Below are 26702 nucleotides of genomic sequence, written 5' to 3'. Positions count from 1 at the left end.
GTGGCAGGGTCAGGAATCGAATCCAGTGCATCCAACTCCCAGTTCAATATTTTAACCACAACATCTTCCTTGTCCAATGGTACTTGGTCTCTACCCAATTTCTGTAAGCAAGTACTTTTTGGGAGGAAGGAGGGCATTTAAAGGAAAAGCTCAATGTTTATTAATAAAGAATTTCCTATGTCCCTGTTGCAGTATTTCCCCTCCCTCAGTCTTGCAGTTATAGAGCAAAGAAGTAGATTCCAGTTCAGCCTTGTTGTACTTTAAAATAAGGGTATGTAGTAATAGTATTTTTTTAATCATAGGATATCCAAACATTTAAGAAACTATTAATTAAGCAAATCTCAAAACATGCTTGTACACTTCTGCAGGTAGTATTATCCCCACAGGGAAACTGAGGCACACACAGAGATTGGGGGCTCCAAATGGGCGTCCAATATATTAAACTCTGGATCTGACCGTCCGAAGTACTGATCATGCACAACGCTAGCTGAGGTCAATGGGAGTGCCAAGTTGTCACCCAGAAGCAGTGACAACTTTTGAAAATGTGGGTGCATGGGTACTGCTTAAAGTCTTATCTATGAGAGAGCTTGGAGCAGGAACCAAATATTTTTATTCTCAGGCCTCTAATCTAACCACTATCCCACATTCCATTTTCATCTCTACTGCTCATTTCAAATGTGGCAGCCTTATGGGGTAGACTTCTCATTTTGTGGAGATAATGCAGAGGCCTAGAATCTGCTCTGAAGCCAGTGGGGCTCCAGCAATGAGGGCAACATTTGCCTTTGTGCCGGTCATGGGGCCATGTTTTGTTTCTGATTGGAGTGCCAAGGCTCACATTAATGACAGCTACACAATGTTTTTGTTTCCTCTCTTTTTGAAATGGAAGTGATCTCTCTGTCAAAATCAATCATCATATCCGTTTTAATCAGATAAAGCTTTCAGCTTCTCCAACCTAAATTGTCCCTCCCATAGTGCATCACATTGCTTAAGACAAGCATCAGTATTCGAACGCAAAATAAGTGTGTTGATATTTGATAGTTCATTTGTACGTGATGGCATTTACATCTAAGTTAGCTGGATTTTCATTTAAGATTAGTTATGGGTTCACATTGAAAATAAAAACAATACTTCTCTGTTTCTATTGCTATTCATGTCTACTTTTGTTTCAGCCTAAAATAACACATTGCTAGAGGGTATTTTGCAAACACTGCCAAACCTGAATGCAAGCCCCGTGGAAAATGTTTGTGCTGGGTTTGCCATGGTCCAGGCTAATAATGATGTGATGATGTATAGGTGAATTCCTGCTCCTCAAGTCCTCTGTGACATAGGGATTAGGCCTGCCCTTATCTTCTAAGACATCTGGATGAGTGTCTGGGTTTTAATTTCACAATGAAATCACTGGGGACTCGAGTTATGTTATGTGCTTATGAACAAAGTGGAATATCCCTGGTAAGGGCAAGAGTGGATTACCTTAGATAACTCTGCTTAAACCAGGGAACATTTGAGAATGTTGAAGAAAGGAAAGAGGTTCCATCAATAAAAACAAACATGGGCCTAACTCTGTGTTCTGTGTACTAAACATTTTAAAGCACAGGGTGGGTGAAACTTGACCACATGAAAATAGACCGATAAAACTCGGGCAGTTCCGACTGCCCTGAACAACTATCAGCACTAAACCCTAATGGAATGCATAAATTATTTTTAGACAGATTTATTCAGAAGGTGCTATTTTAAGGCCAAAATACACCAATATAAGTGTATTCACATCCTAATGTTCACAGGAAATTCTCTGGTGCACACAAAACTAGAATCCCATATTTTCTAATTAGGAAATGTTTGTAAAATGGAGTTTTTTCTCTGATTGTGTCTGTAAAAATGTTAGATGAGAGAGGCCTATGAGATCATAAAAAGGGTCAGTTCTGCCCATGGCTCCACTGCCATAAAAAGGGGCTGAGAAACAGTGGAATTAACGGGGTTCCGTTGTGTGTGGTAAGGGCTTAGGAGCGTCCGCATCCTCTGCACACCTAGGAATGGTGTCTACTCAGATTCTTGAGCCAAAACTCTTATGGCCGGGGAATACAGTGGCTGTGGTAACGCTACTGCAGCACCGCAGACTCAACGGAAAGAGTTCTTAACCTTTTCCCTCAGCCTTCATGCAAGTTTCCTGCATGCAGTCCATTTGCTCAGCTAGTACACAGCCTTCAAGCGGCTATTCAAAGGGCCTGATCCTGCATTCCTTAAGTAAACTGTTGTTCATGGTAAAGTAATGTGTTGTGGCTCAGGATGGGATGGCACCATTTAAAAGTGGTGATAGCGTAAGCTAAGCAATCTGCAGACTTGGATTCTACTCCCAGTTCTTCCATTGCTGTGCAGATCCTGCAAACATGTACGTACTTATCTTTAAGCACTGGAGTAATGCAGCTGAAGGCAATGGGATAACTAGTGGTCGTAAATTGTGCATGTGAATAAGCAGTTTCCACAATCAGTGCCTGTGTTACTGCTGGGCCTTCATTTTCAAAAGTATCTACTAATTGTAAATGCCTCAGGGTTGGGATGCTTGATTTTTTTTTAGAGGGGCTGAGCACTCACAGGTGAAGTAACACACTTCGATGATGACATTAGGAATGAAACTGGCAGACCTAAAGTATATTTCTGATACATCAACTACATGTATGTAAAGCTGAATCTCGGGTTATCTACTCCTCAAGACAGCTTGGAAAGCTCCTAGTAAAGTACTCACAGATTGAAATATACCAAGGGAGGAAAAAAACGAAACAAAACATCAGGAGCTTGTTAAAACGCTTCTTCAGTTAATAAAAAAGAAAAGCACAGACCGTGATGCCATTTGAAATCAGTAACAATAGACTCTGCAGTGAGAATCCAAAATTCCCTGTTACTATACTTTTTTCCAGCTAAGATAAATATGAGATACAATATGTGAAATCCTGGCTACCCCCCTCACCTTCTCCCCCCCAAGTCCATGGTAAAACTCTTATTGCCTTCATTGGAGACAGAATTTCACCCAACAATTATTGCAGCAATGTAATTAAGTTAAATTTTATTTTTCTTCTAAGACATAAAAACAGTAAGCAGTTACTTCCTGGATAGGAAAATATCTTTGAATGCCTCTACTTTGCTTACAGACAGGTTGTATTTCTTAGGCTAACCCAGTTATGAAAAGAATTAAATGAAGTGTCAAGCTTTTCTTGATCATCAGTTTAACAGGAGTTTTAACCAGTAATAGATCTAACATACATGTGACATGCTGTGAGTAATGCAAGAAAAGTATATTGTTTTCTTTTCTGAATATGTCACCTGTTGTCATTTGCTTCACAAAAAAATCACAACATCGATCTTGTTCGTTGTTTATATTCTAGACTTATGGGGGAAAGCTAGACTCTCTGATGATTCTTTTTTAATTTGTGTAACTGCAGCCTACCTAATGCAACATTTTGAGAGACACTAGTATTTTTGCTATTGAAGAGGGCATTGTCCATTCACAACTTGAGAGAATGCATGTGGCATATAGGTCAATTATTAATTATGCCACTTCATGCACTATTCACAGCTGTTCATTTGACAGCGTAGTGCATCCAATGTCCAGCTCCAGGAACCAGGCACTGTCTACCATGACTCAAGCTGTATAACCAGGGATGCCTTAATTTTGCAAAGTGCTGTGGAGATCCTTCAGGATCCCATCCTATATAATAAATGTTACTTAAGAGTGGTCTCTAGTTACTAGAACTAGAATCAACTAAAAACTACTTAGTTTTCAGATGGATGATACTTGACTCTGGCTAATTTTCAGAGGGGACCAGGAGCCCTTTGTCAGTGAGAAGAGATGGGTGGTTGCCTGCCTGCTAGGAGGCAGGGAACTTCAAGGAAGAGGCGATTTCATATTATTCCACCTCCCCACATCCTTTCCTCCTTCTATGTCTGTTCCCAATATCAACAGCCTCTCCTTCTGCAGCTGCTTCTTGACTCTTTCCTCAGGCCAGAAACCAGCAGAAGGGAGAAGGATCATGTTGAGACTAACGGCAGGAGATAGAACTGTCATCAAGCCCAGAGTGAGAGAGATCTGGCAGCAGAGACAAAGCCAGCAGAGAACATGAGACCACTGAGGGGAGGAGAGTCGGGAGTTCACCACTTCATTTATGTCTTCACTGTCATGTCAACTCAGGGGCTCAGCACCCAGATCTGAGCACCTGGATTAGCCTAACACAGGAGTGAGCCACCTCACTGTAAAGCTGTACATAAGGTACTGTGTCCTCAGTAGTACTTAACTCACCCATGTGTGGTGCTAGGATTACTGGGAGTGTATCCCATGGTTCTTTGTGTTGCAGTGAGCCACGCAGTGATTCTTTCTCAGTGAATTGTGGGAGAATGTATCTGTCCTTCTGGGCACACAGTCCTTCATTGTCTTCTTGCAATTCCCTATCAGCACTTGAGGAGTTGAGACTGTGTCCTCCATATGAACTGAGCAAACACCTCACTTGGCTTTAGTCTATAGCACCAAACAAGCCAGCTAGCCTGGGTGGAAAGCACCACCAAACTCATGTCAGGGGGTTTTATGTGTGGATGGGAGCCGGATTAGGGGCAACACCTAAGTGAGAGACCAGGGTTAATTCTGCAGTGAAGACATAACTTCATTGACTGTAAGAGGCTAGCCTGATGGGAAGGAGGAGTAGGCTTCTTTTTGGAGAAGGTAGCAGAAAAAACAGAGGAATGTGGCAAAGCTCCAATATCAAGTGGGAGAAGAGGAGAGGTGAAAAAAATGAGTAAACTTGTCTCCATGGTGTCCATGGGGTACAGATATGATGAGTGTCTTTGGTGTTAAAACAGTTAATTAATGAAAGCATGTACAACTAAAGATACATGCACACAGCCTATCTCTCTGCCCCCGCAAAGGTATTTGCGTATCCTTCTACACTACAAATCTGTCCTCGCAGGCAACCATATAACAACACATGCCTGATCTTGCCTGTGTAGACAGAACCAAACTGTGTTACTTCTCTAAGGCCCAACCCTGCAAATCTTTACTCAGACACGTTCGTCTCATTGGCAGCAATGGACTTACTCACATAAGTAACAAGCTGCAGGATTCTACCATTTTACATAATGCAGTCACAAGGTCATACCACAGTTTCATCCCATCTAAACAGAGAAGACCCATTTGTTATAACTTATTCAGATCATTATCTTGTCATGGTCCCCTGCCACCACACAATTTCTAATGTAGATGGGTCCTGCAGAGTATAATTTGCATTAAAAGTGAGTTGTGTAAGGTTTAAAGTTGACCAATAATTTTATGGTGGAGAATCACAAAAACCTAAAGATGCCTTTTTCAAAGTAGTCCAGGTGAATATGAGACCTTTGTAAAATAGCCTCAGTGCTCCTAAGTTCCACACTAACCCTATCCAAGCCATTTACTTAAAAGTAAGAAGAAAAAGAGTGAAAAATTGTATATAGGCCATCAAAAAACCTGACTGCAAGTGGTTCCAATTTCCCTACTAATTAAATTTATAGTTTAAGGGTTTTCACCCAGGTCATTTGCTACTATGGAATTTTACTGCAGGCTTTGCTAAGAAAACAAACTGGTATGAGTCACTAGTGATCATAAAGAAAGGATGAACATTGCTAAACAAACTAAAAGCTGAGCTCAAGTGGATGTAGAAAATACAAGTCAGAATTCTAAATATGGATCTGAGAATAGTGTAAAAGGATTAGATGTCTTTGTCCCATGAAGAGTGAACCCGCATGCCAGCATGCCCTTTCAGTGCAAGCATCAACTGATCAAAGGCACATCTACCAGTTTGTAAATATGCTAATCTTCTTGTTTACACAAAAGTGTCAGCACTTGCTTTACATCACAAAGAGGCTCATACTGTTGAAGATTAATTACTTCCAATACTGAGATAGTGTGTAAATACTGGGTTCACCGGAGCCCTACCTCTTGCTGTATTTGCACAGCTCAAGTGAGGTGGGCGTTGCTAAGGCAGACAATTCAGAAACATTTAATAAGTGTCATCTTCAACTTTATAGAGACACTTTTTACAAGTGGGTGTTTTGTTTTGTTATGTAGCAGGGATTATTCAGGTTTAGACTCCATGCCGCAAATGCAAGATGGAAACTGTTTTTGCTGACTTGTATGAAATCTATTTCTTAGTACCAATATCCCCACAAAAACCTGATTTGTGCCTTCAGCTTTTACACTTATATGCGATTACAAAGTATTTAAAGGTACTTTTTCACTTACTGGGCTAATATTGCTTGGCAGCATTAGAGTGGCTTAGTCCTCTTGCAGTCTGTTGACCTCTTGAAAGCTGGTCTGTCATATCTGGTTGCTAAATGCCATTTTCTAACTACTATCTTTAAGAGCATTGCAAAAACCATGCTGGTGGCATAAAACCACATCATTTTGCTAGGCGAGACATTCAGAAATATGCATTATTTTATAAAACAAGCTCACCCCAAAGTGCCTAGGTACCGCAGAGGTCTGAGCTCGGTCCATAATGGTCTGTCCTCTATATGCTGCAACACAGAAGAACAATAGGGTGAACTGGAAGGAGAAATAGTTTCAGACAGAACTCAGAATGTCCATGGTTTGGAGAAATGAAGACACAATCTTTTTAATATTTTAAACAACTGTTTATATATTCGTTTACTGTCCTTTAAACAGAAGCAAAAAAAAAGGGTGTAAACACCCCTATAATTAATGTAATATAATAAAAAAACTGATGCTATAAAACATCATCCTGGCTCCTTCAGATGTCAAGTCACAGTTCTGTTCTCCACCCATGTGTGTGAAAGGTGGACAAAAGGGTTGCCACTAGAAAACTAACATTTGCTAATAAATACTACCAAGTATTCATAGTTATTTCTTGTTTCTTATTGTAAGTATAGAAAAAAAACCATGGTAGGTGAGATACCGCTGGGTGGTACCTGTTGGCAAATACTAACATTTGAAGGTTAGACAGTGTAGTAAATGAGTGTCATCTGGGGATTTAATTATGAGGGAAATAGAGAATCTAAGTAAAGAGAGGCACAGAATGGTTTCAACACAAAATACTGAACTAGAGTGAATGACATTTCATGGTGGCATTTGCTCTTGCAAGTAACCAAATCTTGGATTTTCCTCCTAAAATGTTTAGCCCTTTTTTTATCCCAGCAATTATTTCACCCACTCACCTTGACCAAACGGTTTGCCTTGAGCTTTTCATGTAATCCAGTTTTAGCTGCCAATTATTTTTACCAGTACATTCACAACCCTCCACTTTTCTGAACCAACCATGCATACCATACATCCCTGCTGTCACTAGGAGGTGCTCTCAGAGCAAAGTGGCCCGCAGAACTCTGTTGAGATTGAGAAGGTCCCCTATAAACTGTCCCCAGCTTCTGCCAGTCTGGGTATAAGGAATCCCAACTCACTGATGAACTCAGCTGTCTCCTCTGAGTCACCAGCCCACTTTGTACTGAACATTTGTAACCGGTCAGTATAAAGGCTACCATGTTCAATCGGGAAGATGCTGTTGCAGTGTTCCACTCTGTGCACAGCTCATGCTTTGGCTCTGTGTATCTCCTGTTAGCAACAATATTTAGATCCAGAGGGGTAGCTGTGTTAGTCTGTATACAGCAAAAACAACGAGAGTTCTGTGGCACTTTAAAGACTAACACATTTAATTTTTGTAGGCATAAACTTGATTAGAATGATTATTCTACCTCTGCGTCTGACGAAGTGAGCTGAGTCTCACGAAAGCTTATGCCTACAAAAATTAAATGTGTTAGTCTTTAAAGTGCCACAGAACTCTCGTTGGTTTTTTTAATATTTAGATTGGTTACTAAAGCCAGTGTGGTTAAATCAGTATGCTCAATCTCACGTTTACATATGGCAACAAGATCACCAGATTAATTGCTAATTACAGTGTATTGCTTCTAAGTGGGTTCACAGTAATAATAGTAATAAAAAGGCTAAAGAGAATCATTATTAGCATAGTTAATTATATGACTATTGGGGAGATTGATAGATACTCAAAATGCTGTTAAACAAGAAAGATATGTTTGACATTGCGTAAAAGCAACTTCATTATTGCTTCATATTTTTTGTTTTTTTAATCTCATTTAATCTGTGTTCCAACAGCACAAAGAGCAGTAATGATCTCTTGATCTTTAAATAAGACTTATGTATAAATCAAATGGAACATCGCCTTTCTAAAATGTAAATAAACCCAGTAGTTTGTTCCACTGGATCTGTCTATAAGTCTCCATCATATGAGGCAAGCAGACAATAATAATCTATGGGTTTAGTCATAATCCTTTCAGTAGCCCAGATTGTTGTTGCAAATTTGTCAGAAATCTGCTAACATTCACTGAGCCACAGTGCAACACCTGAAGCAATAACATGGGTGGGGAATGTAAAAGAACATTGTGGTGATATTGTACAGCATTAGCTTGACAATACCAAGGCAAAGGAACACAGAACAATGTCATGCTAAAACAAACAGAGACCTCTTGTTATGCCACTGAATATGTAATTCAATCATCAAATAGAGATGAAATTTAAAACTTTTCAAGTGCTAAAATCTGAAGGAAAAAAATCATACAGCAACCTTTGGTTTACAAACCTGCCCAATGTGCGTTTGTAGGATCTACACCATTGACTTAGAAACCCTTCTGTCTGAATTGGATTTGTAATAATTTAAATTTTTGTCTTTATTGTTTTCAGTTTTTCTTTACTTTGAGTATATGACACTTCGTTAGTTTCACCATTTCCCCTGTTCAGTCAGTCAGTTTCCCTGTTGTTTGCATGGTCCTTTCAGGCAGCAACTGGGAAGACAAATATTTAAAAGAATAGGAAAATGTTTGTAAAACCACAAATCTTGGCAAGGGGACAGAAGAGCAGGTATTGCGTTTAAAACTACCTTTAACTCATATTTTGTAATTAATTAGATTTCCAGTTGACTGTCACCTTAAAAATATTCTGGTTTAGGAGGCTATACCACACTGACTCTAACTTTGCCACCAGTTACTATCACATAACTAGTTGCAAGTGTGATATAATAAATTGACCGTATAATATAAATAAATCTGTTTTCAGAGCAATACCCAAGCAACCAAACAAGCGTCCTAGCCACTTGAAAGAAACAAGGTAGGGCATAAATAGTTTTATTAGCATGATTCCCTTATGTCTGTGTCTTTTTGTTTTTCTTTTTGTTATGTTCTGATCACTTAATGCCAGTCATCACATTTTTATGAACCTCCACCATGAAGACTAATGTGCAAACTGAAATTTAGGACTATTGACCTTTAACCCATAGGTGGCTATAGATGTTCCCACAGTTAAATAAACCTGTTTATGGAGTCATAAACGTAGTGCAGGTGAGGATTTCAGTGATGTAATAACAACTTCCATTACTGCATAGTTTGTCATTTATACAACATTGGTCCATCACTGGTGAATATTGTTTTACAATAACAGCACAGGTTCATAGGATTAAATCACTTTCTTCATTTATGAGTCATTTGACCTTTAACCTTCCAGAGAAAGATCAAACCACTTCTGAAGGCCCACTCTTTTAACAGTGGAGCAAAGCAGTTGGTTAGATAGCTAAGGAGGTTGGTATGTGCCCCTAGGGTTTCACAAACGACTGTCCCAGATCTTTTATAAGATAATCTTAACGTAATCATGTAGCCACAAATTATCGTGTAAATTCCCAATTAAAATACAATATAGGAGCTGTAAATCTCGACACAATTGCCACCTTCTTAAGAGCTGAATATAGTTTTAAAATTGGTAGCAATCTCTTGTTTTGCATTATTATTTCAACACTTGAACAAGCCAACAGCAAAACAGCTCATTTGATTTATGAGCATGTTGCAGAGCAACAGAAAAACTGAAACTATTTAAAATTTTAGCTTAAACAGCAATGAAGACCACACCACTAAGTACTCCACCCTCCTTGCAGGACTAAGCTTGTAAAATCAACTTTCATACTGGCATGCTTCCACACCCTCCTCTTGTCCCATTTGAAATTCAACTGGTAGCACGCTCAAGTTAGAAGGTTTAAAAAAAAAATACTAGCTTAATTTATGTCACAACAAGTTAGACAAATAAACTGTCATTAAAGGGCCCAATTCAAAGCCCATTGAAGTCAGTCAGACCCTTTATATTTACTTCAATGAGCTTTGGATCAGGCCCCAATTGCAGACATCATGCCACTCCAGTTTATCAGAAAAAATACTGCCGATCTCTCTACCCAGATGAAATGGAGGCCTTGTCTATACTAGAAGTGGTTTGCTGGTGGATCTATACAGGGACAGCTATTCTAGGAAACCCTTTTAGTGAAATAAAAGACTGCTTTTGCTGGTGAAACTTTTGCCAGTATAACAGTGTCCATTTGGGAGGGATAAGGGGTGGTAGCAGTGTTTTAATGGCATTTTTATAGTGGCAAATGCCCTAGTGTAGTTGCACTTATAAATATCGACCTGGCCTCGGTCCAGCTGAGAGGTAATAACTGACAATGAGTGCTGGTCTCCTCATCTGGAAATGAAATTCTAAGCCAATTGAGGGGTAGCTAGTGGTCAAAGATGATTGTGCTGTTTTCACTGCCACCACCTATATCTCTGCCCCTCCTATATTTTCTTCCTGAGAAATCATTCTCCTCTAGGTAAAGAAATCAGCCCTGAAATCCATAGATTCCAAGTCCAGAAGGGAGCATTGTGATCATCCAATTTGACCTCATGTATAATTCCTAGAGCAGATTTTTTTAGAAAAACTTCCAATCTTGATTTAATAATTCAGTGATGGAGAATCCACCACAATCTTGGTAAATTGTTCCAGTGGTTAATTACACTCACCTTTTAAAATGTACACCTTCTTTTAGTCTGAATTTGTCTAGCTTCATCTTCCAGCCATTGGATCATGTTATACATTTCTCTGTTCAGTTCAAGAGCCCATTATTCAATCTTTGTTCCCTATGTAGATACTTAGAGACTGTAATCAAGTCACCCCTTGCCCTTCTCTTTTGTAAGCTAAATTGATTGAGCTCTTTGAGGCATGTTTTCTAATCCTTTCATCATTCTCATGGCTCTTCTCTGAACCCTCTGCAATTTATCAATATCCTTCTTGAATTGTGCGCCCCAGAACTGGACGTGGTATTCCTGCAGAGGTCACATCAGTGCCAAATATAAAGGTGCAAAATAATCTCTCTGCTCATATTCAAGATTCCCCTGTTGATGCATAACAGGATTGTATTACCTCATTTGGCCCCAGCATCAAACTGGGAGCTCTTGTTCAACTGATTATCCACCATACCCCAAAAATCTTTTTCAGAGATCAGATCACTGCAGGATTAGGCTTGTGTAGTGAGAAGATTCCAAAACTTGTTTCCTCCTCTGACACGCATACTCTCCCCCATACAACTCTTTCTCCATCATGACTGCCAGAAGCATGACCAGTAATGCTTTATAGGTCACAAACACACACACAATCCCAACAATTAATCAAAAACTTTTCAAACACTCTGCAATACAAATGGCAAATGCCTCACCCAATTTCAGATAGTAATCAACTAATGCAGCCTCTACTTTTCTCCTCCTACTTCACACACTCCGCATTTCCCCATGATCTGAGATATTATGGTGAGCTAGACAATAGATGCTTTTCTAAACACGTCTTTGATATTTGCATAATCTCTTTTAATGTATATCATCATTAATTTGGCCTTTCCCATGTTGTTGCTGCTCCAACACTGCTAGCACATCATGATCTGGAAAGAGAGATTATTGCTCATAGCATATGACGCTCTTACACAACCAGTCAAACTGCAAAATTATGCTGTTACACTTAACAAATTCACATTACACTTAACAAATTCACATTCAAATTCTGTTTCCCTCTGGTATCTAATGTGAAAAAGACTAAAATAAGGATTTACAGCTGTTCCCTTTTTGCAATCTAACATTGTTCCTGAAGTGTCTACACTAAACCTTGTGGTTTGGCAGGTCCAACTGTACGGAGCTGATGACCGCCCCAATACTAGGCAGATGTATTATTATCCTCTAATTATAAGTCCTTCCTCTGATCAACTTCTCCTCAATTAAAAACAAAGGCATCCTCACCTCCTGAGGTTAGATGGCACTGTCTTACATTGGTATGTAGGACTGGAGCTCTGTGCAGGGGAACCCAAAGTCAAGAAAACTGGGAGACTTAGTACAGGCTATATCTCCCTTCAGAGCCCCCTGCTGGCTAGCAAAAATAGAGGCTTTGCCTTTGTGGATAAGACTGTAAGCCATCGACTACATTGTCAGTGGCACGGCGTATCACTAGTTAAAGATTATGTAGAAGGATGGATTCTAAAGTGAGATGTAGATTCAGATCCTCAGCCTGTGTAAATTGGTGAAGTTCCAAGGTATTATACTCCAATGGAACTACACTGATTTATGCCAGCTGAGACGCTGGCCAGTAACATCCCAAAATGAAGTGTTCCAACCCACACCTTGCTCATGCTATCTGACATACTGAGTCAGCCTTGGGTCTAAAGAGCCTTCTATGGGGTCAGTCTGAGAAGGTGAGGAAATGCTTTGATGTCTGGAGTCTGTGTCAAAACTAGACTAAGGCATCCTATTATCATGAGGCAGGAAACATTTCTGTCCCTCAGAGCCAGTTCATAAAAATTGGCTACTGAACCAAAAGAGACATCCTGCTTGGGTATGCAATGTCCCGTGTTCAACAGGGCCACCAATTCACTGACCCTAAAGGCTTAAAAAAAACCAAGCTGTATTGTAGAGGAGCTAAAGAAGCTAAATCAAAAATGTTCTCACGTGTGCTGTACTGAGCTTCCAGTACATCCAGTAATGCCCTAAGGATGACTCTCCTCCTATCAGTCAGCCATCAATGTCACTGAAACACAATCCTCCAGCATTTGCTGATGCAAGCAGCTAACCTCAAATACTGTTTGCAACCGAATTCAGCAAAATAGTCTGTTAATTCTTTTAGGTTACTTTCCCCCTTCCTCCCTCTTAATTAAAATAGATTTTGCTGTCTTTTGATCCAGATTTGGTATCTGGACACAGATTATTGCATGACTGATGCTGTGTCCACTGCCACCACCACCACCTCCCCCAAAGCATACCTAGACACAAACAGACCACCAGTGCAGTGCTCAAATGAGCCATGCTGGCCCAGAAGAGATCATGGCCAACCGCGTCAACATTACCTATGTTTCTCCTGCAGAAACACCTCCACTACTTGAGGCTATTGGCATCCTTTAAGGACTGCATTTCCATTTGAAAAAAACAGCTCCCATTTGGATTCCAGCTTTTAGCAGCCACTGGCCTCCCTGACCAAGCCGGGATAGAGAGAAAACATCCATGCCAGAACATACTCCTTTCAATCCATGAGGGGTAAAAGGTCTTGTGACTATCACAGTCACCAGAGGAATCTCCTCTCCGCCCAGAAAAAGGTAATATAGCTGCACATTCAAGAACCACAGGTAGAAGAAAACCAGTTGCTATTTCTCTTCTTGCTCATTTGAAAAAGAAAAAGGCCAACCTTCTGGCTCCTCCCCAAGACATCTTGGTCAAAAAATGCTGCAGGGGTAAATGTCCCCCCACTACTCCCTCAAGTTACTACCAAAGGCAGGGGTAGGGACTCAGAGATGCACTGTGATGGAATTGGCTTGCAGATTGAGCAATTCTTTGTTGGGGTCCTCAAAGTGCCAGAGGAGATGTTCCTGAAGTCCCTTTGTCCAATTCTGATTTTGCTTACTCTGGTGTAAATCAGGAAGGAAGCCACTGACATCAGTGGAGTTATACAGGTGTAAAACCAGTCTAAGGAATTGTCTACATGGCCCCACAGTGTAGACCACAGGGGGGGGTGAGTTGCAGCTCGCACTAAAGTGTTGCACTGTAACTGGCTCATGTAGACTCTGCCAGAGTGAACTAAAAGGTGCTTAGTTTCTGTTAACCTAGTCTCATTTCAAACAAGGCTATGTTAATGCAAACTAAGTACCTTTTAGTTCACTCCAGCTGAGTGCTCCTAAGGCAGTTACAGCGCAACACTTTAGTGTGTGCTGCAACTCAGACCCCTGTAGTCCATACTGTGGGGGTGAGTAGACAAGCCCTAAGTGAGGTCGGAATGAGGACCACTCTATGTCCTGACATTTTCTATAAACTTCAGCAGACAGCCTGGTTGGTGGCTCGTGCATTTCTTCTGAGGCTCCTCTAAGAGAAAAAGCCATCTTATGGAGGTTGGGGGTAGGAGAAATGCCATTGCAGTGAAATGAGAGTGTAGGAGAGTGCAGGTCTGATATTAGGAATGGGGTAATTTTGCAAGGGTTTTGATTTCACTTTCTTGGTGAAGATTTGGGAGGTAAATCCTCAGCGAAGGAAACTTTAGATAAGTACCTCCAGCTGTGGATTGGCTGCTTTAAGGGGATGAGGTGATACCCAGTCATGGTATATAAAAAGCAGTCTTTGTAGACTGGGAGGGTATATAAATGCTGGTGGAGAACTGAAGAGAGTGGGGTTAGAAATAGGAATATTTCATCTCACATTTAATCTTCAAAGCACTTTGCAAACATTAGTGATTTAATCCTCACAACATCCCTGGGAGGCAAGTGTTACGTCTTGGCTGAGGAGGGAGCTTCTAGACAGTCTCTGCATGGGTACATAACATTACTTTTATTGATCATATCTGTATTGCATCAGTATTCACTCCTCACTGATTAATCTCAAAGCTTGTCCAGCATGCACTAGCTCAGTACTATCTGGGAAGGTTCTCTAGGACCAGTCTTTTCTTTGGTTGTCCCAATGTCCTGGTTAGGAATCTGTAGAGGATGTTTCATGGGCTTTAAGCCTGCTACTGTACTGTAAGAATTATCCTTATTTTACAGATGTGGAACAGAGGGTGTGATTTACTCAAGGACACAAAGGCAGCCCGTCAGTCTCTTCTGACACACACACTTCTTGTGTTCTAATGGGCTGAGGAAAGAGAACAGGTTGGCATGATGCTTTCCAGACAGCCCTGAGAAAAGGTGAACCACTGGTAGGCTACCAGTTTTCCCATAACTTACAGGTCCACAAATCAGGAGCTCCCATAACATTTATACCCTATAGCCTCGTTAAATTTCAACAAAACAAAACCTTCTAAGAAGTTTCATGTTCCCGTGTGTGATTTTTACTGTCATACCATGTTATTCTACCAGTCTTCATTGCATTGTCCTTGGATGCCTTTGGCGGACATGGGCACTGTAAGCCCCAGCATCCAATGGAAACTGCTCAAGTGTCAATATAGTTGTGTGGTGTAACTCAGGAATAACTCCATTGAAGTCTCTGTTGAAACCCTGATTCAAGTAACTGGATTTACGGAAATATAAAATGAATGAGAGTGAAGAAGGTATCTCTCCCTTTATTTAAAAAAAAAACAATGCAAGCAAGATTGGGTAGGCCAACAAAGAAAGACCAAAGGAAGTTGGAAGAATGCCTCCCCAGCAGGCAAACCGCTCCTTTGACAGCGTTATTCTAAGTCACTAAACTTAGGTAGAACTAATACTACATTCGGTACAACATGTTTGGAGGAAAGAAATATTTCTGCAAAAGGGTTTGGTGGAACGGAGAGAGGAATATTGCTTATTGGGATCTTTTGCTAAAACCTTGCCATTGTGAAATCTTTCCAACGGCTCATGAAACTCTGGCAAACTGAAATCAGATCCTTTTGCCCGAGCCCTGTACCATAGAGCCTTGTGCCAGATGACTGTATTTCTCGCATGCGTAAAAATTGCTTAAATCAGTTGACAGAAGGTTTGGGATTTTCCAAATGTTGTGAACCTGGTTGAGATTATTGGGATGACCCTCAACTACAGGAGTGTTGGGTTACTTTTCTTTTAAAGCGTGCTTCCTCTGACAACAAAATGTAATTAAAGAGGCCATCATCTTCATGTTACAGTCTCTTTAGAAGGTCTGGAAGAATGTAAAAAGGGCATCGCAAAAGTTGCTTAACCTTCTTAGAAATAAACTTCCTTAACATTTTTACATCTTCCCTTTGAGCCATGTTGGTCGCAATGATGAAACAATTTAAAGGAGAAAAGGTCATGGCAAAGCAGTGAACTCTATACACTCTTCAGTGCAATAAAAGTTTCTTAATATATTAACACAGGAGCAGCATGCCTAGCAGTATGAGGGCAGAGGATGGATTTCAATTTCTAAACAAACTGTTCAGAGAAGAATAGAGGGGCATCTGTGCGACTCAAGCATTTTTTAAAAAACAAAACAACTTACATTTGGGTCTGACCTAGCTCCTTTCCCTAAAAGCAAGGAAAATCAAGGCTCAGACTTTCTCTCCAATGTGCAGAACACATAAGTATTTTGGAAAATCAACTACTTAGCTTTCGGTGCATGCTGCATATCAAGGTCAGGTTCAAAATCTGTCAGAATTAAAACTCTTATCTACAGTACTTATTGCAATATCTATGGCAGATTAAATGAACCATTACGATGTCTACAGTGATAAATCTGGATCAGGGAAATCATTTAGGCTTTATTTTTAAATTTACAAAACACATTTTTTGCATTATGTATCACACATACATTATTACTCCTGGACTGAAAGATGAGGCCAAGTTTTAGGCAGGAGTGAATTTGTAAAGCTGATTCAAAAGAAAAGAGAGAAAGGGATTGTAAACAAAACCAAAGGATCTTTAACTACTCTAGCATTATAGTGGGGGCCCCTCGCATCTGCATTGTTGGTCTACGCACAGTAGTTCAATTCTCCAAAATACTGTCCAGCTGATGCATCTTAGTCAACAGTTTAACTTTTCTGACCCAAACTGATTGGATAAAGGATTAAAGCTGTATAATATCTCTGAAATATTTTATGAAATGGTCTCAGAAGTGTTCAGAATAATTCTTCATTTGTTCCCAAATATAAAATAAACTTTAGGCAATTTTTCTCATTGAACATCATGTCCCTGTTCTTCCCTGTCATCAACACAAATACACACACAGCTCTGTCTGGCTATGCTTGTGCAAGAAACTCAATATTCACAATACATTTGTCACTAATATAATGCTTCAAAAATAGAGATTCCATGGAGTTACTCAGACCATGAATTAATGCCACTTAGTTCACTGCAGATCTCAGTCATTTATGCAACTAAACAAAATAATCTTGGACAATTTTATCTGATAATTTCATTTATATGCCCTTGATTTCAACTTTGAATATTGTTCCACTGCTGAACAACCTCCAAATGTCACTAGGGAAGACGAAGGGAACTAGGAAATTTTCGGACAAGTTAGAGAACTCAGCCTTGAAATGAAATCATTTTTAAAATGTTGGCTGAAATTTTATTGTTTAAACATTTTTTTATTGAAAAATATTTTTTCCCATTAAAACAAACTTCCAATGAAAATTTTCATTTTGTCAAAATTTTCCAATTTTTCCTTTCAAAAAACAAAACAAACCTGGAAACCAAAACCTGTTCTTTTTTTGTAATTTATGATTTTCAGTAAAAATGTGCAGATCAGTTCAATTAAAATGTTTTGGCATTTTATTTTGAAAGCAAACTTTATTTTTAATACCAAAAATGACTTTCAAAACATGAAGTTTGGGGGGTTTGAGATCTTTTCACTGAAAATTTTGAAAACTTCAAATATTTTTCATTAGATAGAATCGAAAAAAAATTAGTGTTCTTCGACCTCTTCTGGTCTTCATCCCTTTTGTGTTCACTTTCTGTGAATATTCTAGCCACAGTTTACTCACTGCCAACAGGAATGTTTGCCTCAACCTCAAAGTTTAAGCAAATTGATAAAGGATGTTTGCAGAAAGCCCATTCTGAATTTGTAATCACAAGTTTTTACACCAGCAACCTAATTCCAAGAGTTAAGTTCATCCAATCAGGGAAGAGAAACATACTGTATTGTGTGACCTGTGTGTTCAATCAAAACAGCCCAAAATTTTTAAATACCCATAACCAACTGCTTGTGAACAAAATACAAACCAGGAATTTTATATAGAAATTACCTGGAGAATGAAAATTTGAGAAAATCATGACTAGTTTATGAATAATTCATGAACAGAGAAAGAGACAAAATTCATTAAATGAATTATTCTTGGCCCAGTATTATCCTCATTTTAAAAAAGCCTATGTGACTTGCATTTCTGATGAAGATGATAGAAACTTCTTAGTGTTCTAGTGTGATATGGAAGGAAGCACAGTCACATAAATAAATTGTTTCAAATTCTTAACCAAAATACATTCTATATCTTATATACTACGCAATTATCTGCAGTGAACACTGCTAAAATAGTAACTGTGTCATCAAGAGCTAATTTATTCTCAGCAAGCCTATGTAGATATTAATCTCCTGGAGCACACACTTGTTCAGGGTTAAAACATTCACTGTGTTTGAAATATGAACAAGTTTTTCATATGCAGCTGTTCTCATAAGTAGCTAAACAAGGCTGCTGTTTGGTAAATATTTTTCACTTACCAGCCCTTTTAGAAGAATGAATGAAGAAATCCAAAACACAAAGGCAGGTTATTTTTCATATTTACATACATTTTCCTTGTTGGTATAAAAGGCAGCAGCTGAGTTATAGATTTATCTGATCTCTTAAAAGTAAGTGGTATCTCTTTGCAAATGGTAGAGCTACAAGTGAGAACCAAAAGATACACTCTTTTAATAAGAGGGCAGTCTGGACAACTATAGTATTTATAATGAGCATCATTTAGCAAATCAACATTTACTGCACTGCACTATCTGCATTTGCCAGGGAGTAATTAGAAGGGAAATACCAAGGCAAAATTAACTATAGTAGGTGGTAAATGTTGACTACTTTTTAATGGCAATCACTGTACCTGCAGGAGGTCCTCTGATGTTTAGGCTACTATTTGAATAAGTTTTAAATAGAAGAATGTAGTATCCAGTGCTGTAAATAAGATGAAATTCACCCTAGTGCAGAGGTCCAGCACAAAACCTATCTGCCTCCTAAGCCTCCAAATTAGGGTTTGTGTAGTGCATAGGCCTTGTGCTGGGTTGAATTTCATCTGTAGTGACTCAAATGGGAGTATTTGCATGAGTAGAGGGATTGCAGGATTATGCCCTTCATTTTTCTCACTGGTCCCTCAGGAGGAACGCTTTTATGTCAGTTCCAAATGATAAGATTTGATACACCATCTTCAGGTTCCTCCCACTTCCCTCCCTCATTCAGTGATTTTAATTTGGGTGCAGTATGCAGTTTTGATATCTTCATCAACCGTTTGAAAGCTCTGGGTCAGGAGCTTTGAGATTTGAATGTGTAACTGGGCTAATTGGCTGAATGGCCCTTTTGACCATAGTCAATTTCTACTAATTAGAAAAAAAGAATCATTAGGTAATGTTTGTAAAGAGCTTTGAAGCATAGGCGTAGCTTGACTTCTATATTTTTGGGGAGCAGCTCCGGTCAGGCTAACAGGGCTGCACAGGGAGGGCAAATGCCAGGCCTGCCCGAGGCATGCAGCATGCAGGGTGTAATGCCTCCCCGTCCTCCCCAAACTATGCCCATGCTTTGAAGATGTGAAAATACTACCAAAAGGACCGAGTATTACTAGTGGGAAAAGTTTTATGCTTTTCTTTAAAGTAGCCCAACAGAGGGCATTTAATGGCCTAATCTAACCACTTCAAAGTAACATGGGCTCTTTTTGGATGTTACAATTTGTGTTACATATTCTTATTTTAATGACACAAGTGATGTCAGAGGGGCTGTATCTACTTAAAAAATAAATCTGATATTTTCTATATCGTTCTATAACATTATTTTTATGTAATAGTGTATCTTGTAATTTAAAAGGAAATCCTCAAAGGCTGATTAAAAATGTAGTGGAGCTGATTGTTGTTCTTATTCTATTATATTACTGCATGTTTCCCTAAACAAAAGCACGCTGTTGTAATGATTATGGTTTCTCTCTGACCACTACATGGCAAGGATGTGTAAACTTTCTAAATGAAAACTGTTTAAACTTTCTAAATGAATAAATAGCTTTATTTAAAAAAAGGAAAGGAGATGGCAGCAATAATTTTATACTTTGGGAAGGCATGTAAATGAGACTGTACCTGACTAACATTGTCTCAGAAGATGAGACAAACCCAGAATACTTTGCATCTATTCAGACTAGTTGCTTTACCTACCATCGCTCTAAGAAGAAATGTGAGTCTTATAGTAAACTCATGGCTATAAACTCATGGAGTGTATTAGGAAATATATAAATGTGGAAGCCAGATCCTCTGGTGGTGTAAATCAGTAGCACTACACTGACTTACACCAGTTGGGCTGTTTCGTTACCAGAAAAGGGGCTGAACGAAAAACTAGGATCAGAACTCCCCTGAACTTTGAGGGTGCTTGAAATCCAAACACAGATTTTTACAAATGGCTCCAGTCTTTGCAATAAGCTGAGGCAGGATAAAACTTTGAAACATGGACAGGGATTCAACTTGGGGCTCACCTGTAATGGAAAGAAATATTACCATCCCTTTGGAAAGAAATACGCCTATCCTTTCTGCATCACACAGACAGGGTACTTCTTTCACATAATCATTAGGCAGCCTCCCATTCTGTCTGCATCTACTTACAAGCACCACAGCAGCAGCTACATTTTTAGAATTCCAGTTTAAGTAACACTGGTATTTCTTGGTTTTTGCTGTCCACACACAAATTCAATCACTGAACTTCCTCACACCTCCGTTTCTTTGTGCTACTGCGAAAAGAACTCCACTTCAGTTTACCAAATGGACACTCCTATGAAATATATTTGTAGAATGGAGTACAAAAGTACTGTGTATGACACTGCTTTTTCCCTCCACCCCAGAACTACCTTTAACATTTAGTCCCTGTAAATGGATGATATATTTTTCTGTGTTATATTCCCTTCTCTTACTGTGAAACTCAAAATAAATTACTATTCCACTGTCAAAAACTATTTGTATAGTTCATAGATATGCTAAAGAGAGAGCTTAGTAGAATAAGCTTCAGATTTGAAATATTGAGGGCCTAATTTGGCACTATTTTGCAATTTTTTATTTTACACCTCTGCTATCGTTCTGATCTGGTAACAGTTCATACCCACCATGCACAGGTATAAATAACGACATAAGATGCAAGGTATCTTTGGAATTTCAGATTCAGATCAGAGCAAGGTAGACTTACCTCCTTATCTTTCAAAGAGATAGATGCTTTGAGTCCCATGCATTTTACAGTATTGGGGTTTTTTTGAACAAGACATTACAAACTGAGGTTCTGTCTGCTGTGTGTGGACATTAAAAAAAGTGCCATTAAAAAAATTTAAGAGGAAGTGTTTGTCCCATTTCAGTTGGCCAGGGTTCTTCCCGCCCGTCCTGTTGTTCAGTGTGCTATCTGCATATGTTCCACCTTAGCGGTGGCTTCATTTCAGTGTGCAGATGTATCATTTTAAGGTGCTTTGGGATGCTTTATGATGAGGGAGTTGCTATGAAGCTAAAGTAGTATTGACTATTATGTACCTGTGTATGCTGTTGTTTTTTAATGCTTTTATACAAATAAAGATGAAGGCCAGGAATAAATATCCACAACCTAAATCTTCCCAAGCTTTCAACAAACAATTATAACTTTAAAAATGAATGTTGACAGTCAGCAAAGCAAGTCATAAGGGATCAGCACGTAGGTCCTATTGTTCCCACAGATCCAAAGTTTAGTTTCTGGGACCAGCTACCATAACAAATTATGAGTTTCTGTATGTCAGTGTACCAGGAATGGGTCATCCTTGTGTATTACTGATCCCTAGGGTAAGGAAAATCCAGAGGGATAGTACCTGAATCTCATTTCAGCCACCATGTCAAACAGGAGGACAGCAGGAAGCTCTGCAGATTTCTGTGTGGCATCTGCGTTGCCTCATTGTTGCTGCTGCCCATCAATCCCTGTCGCTAGACGCAGCTATGGGCAATAGCACCAATAAGTCCACTGGAAGACAAATGACTGAGATATCGTAAACAGAAGCCATGCAGTAAAATAATTTTTTTTAAAGCCATATCTGCTTTTTCAGTCATTTTATCCATATTCTGTCCTCTACTTATAGCTGAAAAATGACACGCATGTAGTTCCTGAAAACAAAAATAGAAACAAAGGACAGTGAAACTTCAAACCAGTCTCTAGAAACAAGTTTTGTTCTTAGAAGTATGAAAAAAGCCTACAAAACATATAAGGCCTGTGAATTAACTAGTGCCAGTATCTCCAAAAACACTGAAAGCAAAGGGAGATCCAAGAAAACACTGATTTATTTATCTGGTGTTTTCTTTCAGATCTAGCAATGTGACAACAACACATGTCAGTGTCAGCTCAGGTCCTGCTGGCAACACCTTGAAAACTATGTGGAGGTACAGAAAATAAACAGTGCTAGCTGTGATTTCAATGATAAAATACCAATGTAAGGAGATCCTCTTGGGATCCATAATCTGGAATTGTCACGGGATAAGAATTGTCTGTCTTTTTGATAAAAGATGTCAGTTCCCCTTCTGGGTTTTAAACAGAAAGAAACACTTTTGATTATTAGGCTGGCTGTATACCATGAAGTCTGTTGAAAGAATGACTATACAGAGTGAATTTGTCTGCCTCTCCCATCAATGTCTTCCACATTTCTGTATCAACAGGAAATTGCAACCTAATCATGGATATAAAGAGTCCAGTTCCTAAACTCCAGAATGCCTCATTTTCTCTTAGCCTTTCATGGTAAATGTGTGCTAAGACTGAAATTGCCTGATTACCATACAGTTCAAAAAGCATTGAACAAAATGAGCTGTTCCAGAATCAGCATTCTTAATTAAAAAAACCAGAGGACTAATTAAAAGTTTGATGAAAGATTTGGGTGGTGGTGGTGGTGATTGTTTTTGCTGATTTGGGACTTGATCGTTTGGGGCCTGAGTGCTTCCTTGGAAGGGGATGAGCATCCTCAACTTGATTAAAATCCCTTCTAGAAAGCACTCTGGAAGTGGCGTTTATTTTGTAACATGCTAGAACTATTTTTTAATTTAGATTAAGAAGAAGAAAATGCTTTCATAGCGTTGAAGCAACATGCTGCAGTACAATTAGATGCCATGAAGATGGCCAAAGGCTGAAATGTTGTCCTTTCATCTGCCAGAGAACAGTGGAGAATACAGACATAAACCCTACAAAAAGGAAGTAGGTGGCTCAGCATGTTGGTTTTATAATTTACAGACAAGAAATATTTATCTGAACACCACTAATAAAATGGGAACCACAGGGGTTCTGATAAAATAAGATCAGATCTGAATCAGTCCTGATTTTGCTTTCACTCAGCATAGTAACTGATGGATGAGTCCCCAGTTTTACCCATCTCTGTTTAACATCTATACTTCTAGGAATTCCTAACTAAGAGGACAGGTAACATCATTTGACTCCAAACTGGTGCATACTTGCCTTGTTTAAAGATATTATTTCAAAATCTGAATAGACTCCATCAAGAAAGCAATATTTCTTAGCGGGGCAATGCTTTCTCATTGCTGATGATACTGGATATAGAATATTTTTTTAATGCAGTACTTCTTGCCAAGATGTAACGTAAGATAGTGGTTTGGGGTTTGGCCAGTTGAATACTTGAGCATGGATGTCAGATAGCAGATCCACTTTTGGACTATGCAGGGAGCTATGCACCTCCCACACTCAGGACCAAATTTTCAACTGCTTTCAACCCAGCTTCGAGCTTTGCATTTCAATTTCTCAAGCATAATCAGCTGTACGTGCAAATGACAAAGCTTAGACATTCAAATACCTTCCTTGTAGATTCAAACATTTCTGCTCCCTAATCAGATGTACATCCCAATTCTAGGAGCCTGATTCTTCTCTCCATTGAACTGGGAGTAACTCCATTAAAATCAGAGGAGCTACACACGTGTAGATCTGTTTATTGAGAATCAACCTGGTTCTTGTGCTTGTAAAATTACACCTGCCATGGATAGGGCCAACAGACTTTCAGGTGCAAACTTGGCAGCTGTTTTTGAATTGACGCTTTCTAAATGGCATTCTTCAACAGCATCTCCACCTATGCTACCGTTTGTGTTCCAGGAATCAGGTTTGCTTCATTACAACTCAGTCTGCTCTTGCTAATGCTGTTGCTTCTGTTGCCTGAAAGCTTGGTTGCAATGCACCATGTATCAATGAACACTATAGAACATTGCCCCTGTGGTTGAACAGTGGCATAAGAGCACCTTCTAGATCTTCTACAACAACATGATACTAAAGAAATGTCACTGCCCAAAGATTCCTATATAATTGCTCTTCTTTATATCAAATGGCAACCAGGGGCAGGAGGGAATGTGGTTTATAGGGGTCACCTGTCCTTTATCGCAGTCCTTCAATAAAAGATGTGAGGAACTCAAGTATAAATGAAGACTTGCTGACATTAAAGAAAAGTTGGTTTATGCCTATTGCACAGGAGAAATTGTTCAAGAAAGAACAGTTAATGCTTGTGAAAATATGACTCCTAATGCTGTCAATGTCAGTGCCAGCTTCAGTGTATTAGCCACATAAATGCTGTTCCTGCAAGTCAGAGCTACCCAACATTTTAAAAAATGTTCCAAATTGCTGTTCTTGTTTTGTTTAAACTATGCCTTCCCCTTGCTTCACTGCATCTCCACCCTCTTTTGAACTTTTCTCTAACCCTTTCCTTAGAGTATACCTGTTAAATGCCCAGCATGTAATCTATGTTGATGACCAAGTAATTTTATTAATTATACTGAGGAGTTGTAACATTCGCAATATTTTTCAGGAATTTCTTTAAATGAATCGAAAGTTCTTTATGGCTTTTGCTGAGGTTTGTTTTGGTTTTTTTTTCTGTTTGTGAATAAGATAAGTGTGGGCGGGAGGAGAGAGGCTAGGGGAAAGAGAAGCATTTTTCTAAATAGAGCAAATGGGTCATGCAAGAAAAGGACAGATTAACCCAATTCATGCACTGCACCTCTGTGTCCAAAATAGGGAGCCCCCAACATCCTGATCCAAAGCCTATTGAAGTCACTGGAAAGACATCTTTCCATTAATTTCAGTGGGCTTTTGATCGCGTTCATAATCCTTCATAATTTTGCCATGTGTGATAAATCCTTCACAATTATGCAAAATCAGAGTGACTGCATTAATATGAGGCACAATCACGCTTTCTCACTTGTCCTACTTTGATAAAAACATCAGTCACATGAGTTTTTTTCCATGTTTCTTTTTTTATACTTTTTGATTATGCCAAAAGGGAAAATGGCCGGTTTAAATGACTTGAAGCTTACTTGTGAGTTACTTGTCTCTTCAGCAAAGTTCTCATTTGAAGTGCTTTCAGCACCTGATTTATTAACAGTTGGGTGGTGTTAGGCTGTTTTGCAATTCCTGTAAAGCTGTTGATAAATCTGATGCTCATATCACAGGTGGTGCTGATATTTTAGTTGGATTGCCCCAAAAATATTTTTTAAAGTTAGTAAACTGAAACAAATGTTTCTAAACTGGGCTACCATGGCTGAGAATCTGCAAGTGGCATTTGCTGTCTAGATGGACATTCAGACTTCCACTCTGACCACCACAGAGTTGAATCTTTTAAATATCTTCTCTTCATATTTAAACTCCTATATTTTTATTTTAATAAAAATAGGTGTCTAGTGGTCATAAAAATATTAACACCCCCACTTGTTTTAAACCTTTTGCACACTTTGTTAAAATGACAGGTGTTTCCCCTGACTTATCAGGCTGTTGAAAAGAAACCCAATATTCTCTGTTTTCTAATATAGAGATGCAGAAACAAGGGATGAAAGAGGAAGAGAGAGAACCATCTTAATTGGGAGAATGTGCTGAGTATAAACTAGAAAAGAGAGAGAGGACACATATTGAGGGAGCCAGCTAACACATTTAAGCATTCTTGTTACCTTTTTTCTTACAATCTAAGATACTTTTACAGACTGCCTGTGTGATTCAGTGCTCCAGCTGAAACAAATTCAGATAAAACTCCACCCATCTGCTAGGCAAGATTTTGCAAATCTAGTATTAATGTCACATTCCTAATTATCTTTCACTTCTCCTGTTACATTTTTGCTATGATCATTCCTTCATTGAAAGCAGCTTTCATGTTAAACACAGTTTCTCTCATAATAGGGGAAACTGTATTTCCAAGCACTAGTCATTCTGCATCCCAGAGTAATATTTTCAAGGATAATCTTATTCCTAAATCATGTACAGTGCAATATTAATTGTCTTCTTTCAGACTGCCTCACTCTTGGGTTTTTCACTAATGTTGCATTCTTATGTTGCACACTAGTGATAGTTTTATTCCATCAAAAGCCATTGATCTGTGGGCCTTGTGTTACACTGCTTTACTCACTAGAACAACTGCAAAACTTTTGTATATGCCTTCTTTTTTTTAAACAAGTGCCATAAATGTACAGTTCTTGTGTTTGTCCTCAACATAAATAAGGCCTTTGGAGAAAAAGAGGTAAACCACACAATCAACAAATATTTCAACCATGTCTCATTTCAGTCCCACTTCAGCATATATAGGGTCAACACTCTGGTCTCTCAAAAATCAAGTTCCCTTAGATTCAGTGATTTAGGCTCTGAATCAGCAAAGCACATAAGCATGTACTTAATTTCTATTGGCGTTAAAGTTAGGCATGTGCTTAAGTACCTTGCTGAATTAAGGTCTTAATGG

General features: G+C 39.0%; 1 long non-coding RNA gene across 1 annotated transcript in view; it reads left to right on the top strand.

Moving 5' to 3' along the window:
• Window positions 1-22825, top strand: part of LOC137154025 (uncharacterized) — a 41882-nt gene extending 19057 nt beyond the window's left edge. The window contains exons 2-3 of the long non-coding RNA XR_010920027.1: window positions 22309-22383; window positions 22657-22825. This is a non-coding gene — a long non-coding RNA (uncharacterized lncRNA). The remainder of the gene's footprint in view (window positions 1-22308; window positions 22384-22656) is intronic.
• Window positions 22826-26702: the final 3877 nt, after the last annotated feature.

The sequence above is a fragment of the Emydura macquarii genome, unplaced genomic scaffold (genome assembly GCF_026122565.2).
Source record: "Emydura macquarii macquarii isolate MOO-44397 ecotype Brisbane River unplaced genomic scaffold, CSIRO-AGI_Emac_v2 contig_295, whole genome shotgun sequence".
NCBI lineage: Eukaryota > Metazoa > Chordata > Testudines > Chelidae > Emydura > Emydura macquarii.
The sequence above is the reverse complement of the archived record's forward strand: the minus strand, read 5'-3'. Positions and strand labels throughout refer to the sequence as shown.